Source organism: Vigna unguiculata, unplaced genomic scaffold (assembly GCF_037176805.1).
Source record: "Vigna unguiculata cultivar grain cowpea cultivar isolate G323 ecotype 2 unplaced genomic scaffold, ASM3717680v1 ptg000331l, whole genome shotgun sequence".
In the NCBI taxonomy this organism is placed as follows: Eukaryota; Viridiplantae; Streptophyta; class Magnoliopsida; order Fabales; family Fabaceae; genus Vigna; species Vigna unguiculata.
In genome coordinates this window covers 35,001-37,566 of record NW_028196966.1, presented here as the reverse complement: position 1 = coordinate 37,566, position 2,566 = coordinate 35,001, and positions in this window count along the sequence as shown.

Genomic DNA, 2,566 nt, shown 5'->3' with positions numbered 1-2,566 from the left:
TTCTTCCTAGCTGCTTGGCCTGTAGTAGGTATTTGGTTTACCGCTTTAGGTATCAGCACTATGGCTTTCAACTTAAATGGTTTTAATTTCAACCAATCCGTAGTTGATAGTCAAGGTCGTGTAATAAATACCTGGGCTGATATTATTAACCGAGCTAACCTTGGTATGGAAGTAATGCATGAACGTAATGCTCATAATTTCCCTCTAGATCTAGCTGCGATGGAAGCTCCATCTGTTAATGGATAAAATTTTGATCTTAATTTAAAGTAGACGAGTTTTTGTTTAAAAATAAAGGAGCAATATCAACTTTGTTAATATTGCTCCTTTATATTGGATATTGGATTAGTAATCTTTTTTTTAGATTTCTATAGATTTATACATACGTTTTTGATTGATTTAATGATTCCTTATCTTTTTTTTTTTCCTTTGTTAGAAAAAAAAGGATAATGAAAAGGTAGAATTTGAGATATAGATCATTTTTACTATAAGGGCGGATGTAGCCAAGTGGATCAAGGCAGTGGATTGTGAATCCACCATGCGCGGGTTCAATTCCCGTCGTTCGCACCATATCTATATATAGATAGATATAGATATTGTTTAGGTTTTCAAGTATAAATCTGAAATAAAGAAAAATGGCTACTTCTAAAACTTATAAGTACGAATTCTTCAAAATAATAATTATTACAAAAGATATATTTTTGAGATAAAATAGATACATTTATCTATTTCACAAAAAAAGAATATATCCATATCGTGGTTTCCTCTTATAATACCTCAGGTGCTAATGAAACTATTTTAGTGAAATTTAACTGTCTCAATTCCCGGGCGATTGCGCAAAAGATTCGAGTTCCTTTTGGATTTCCTTCTTGATCAATTATAACTGCAGCATTATCATCATACTGAATTATTATACCGTTGCTACGTTTTAGTTGTTTACAAGTACGTACAATTACAGCTCTGATCACTTCAGATTTTTCTAAGTTCGTATTTGGTACTGCTTGTTTGATTACAGCAACAACAATGTCGCCAATATAAGCATATCGTCGATTACTAGCTCCTAGGATTCGAATACACATCAGTTCACGTGCTCCGCTGTTATCCGCTACATTCAAATGAGTTTGAGGTTGAATCATATCATTTTTTTATTATTTCAATCTAAAAAAGGAAGTAAAAATATTTTGTGTTCAAAAAAAAAGGAACCTATTATTGCCTTTTTTCTTTTCATTCTAAAGACCTATTTTCTTTGGTTCTCTTTTATTATCCTGAAATAATGAATTGAGTTCGTATCGGCATTTTGGATGATGCTATTGAAATAGCCTTTCTTGCTATATTTTCTGGTACTCCACCCATTTCATAAAGTATTTTCCCAGGTTTAACAACAGCTACCCAATATTCGGGAAATCCTTTTCCTGAACCCATACGTGTTTCAGTAGGTCTTACTGTAACCGGTTTGTCTGGAAAAATACGTACCCATATTTGTCCACCTCGGCGAACATTTCTTGACATTGCCCGCCGTCCCGCTTCTATTTGTCTAGATGTTATCCAAGCTGGCTCAAGTGCCTGAAGAGCATATCTTCCGAAGCAAATATTATTACCTCGATAGGATATTCCCTTCATTCTTCCTCTATGTTGTTTACGAAATCTGGTTCTTTGGGGGTTATAATTGATGGTTGTTTTTCAATTCCATCTTTATTACAGAACCGTACATGAGATTTTCACCTCATACGGCTCCTCGCGAATGAAGTAATTCAAATATCTATATCTATATGGATATAGATTCTATCTAATCGATAAAATAATAGAAATAGTCATATGTTTAGTAAATAACGAAATCTCGGTATTTTTTGAGATTTCATACAATCTTCGAAATTTTTAGATCTTGTTTTCAATATCGATTCTTAGAATTGGCAAAAATATAAAAAAATTCAATAAAAGAAAAATTCTCGCGGGCGAATATTTACTCTTTTATTCTCAAATTCAGATGTAATGAAATTCAGATGTTAATGTAGGGTACAACTCCTAAAAAATGGATTGTTTTTAGGTTTCTTCCGCCATCCCACCTAAGAAATCATTAAGATTTGTTTTCTTTAAGATTTTTTTAATAAAATCTTAAGTCTTAAGTATTTGCAGGTTTCGTCGTTCCCATCGCCTCTCGATTAATGGTTAGGTTTTAATTCGACAATGGAGCCTTTCTCATAGCTAAAAATTAATAAAATTTTTTTAGAATAGAATATTCATTTCTTTTTTCGTGAATCAATATTATCAGTTTTTCTTGATTCAGAGCTCTTAATTTATTGACATTAAAAATAAAAAAAAAATATATATATTATTCTTTTTTATTTTTAAGGATGCTTTAATACACTATCTTTTCTGAGATGACCCATAGACCTTTACATATTCGAATTCTATATCATTGATATATTTTAATCTCTTTCTTTCACCTTTTCTTTTATCTATATATTTTTATTGCTTTACAACTAAATAATCTTTTTTTTCTTTTATCTTTCACAATTTTTCAGTTGCTATATTCTTTTTTTATTAAATTTTTTTTCTTTTGACTAATTCT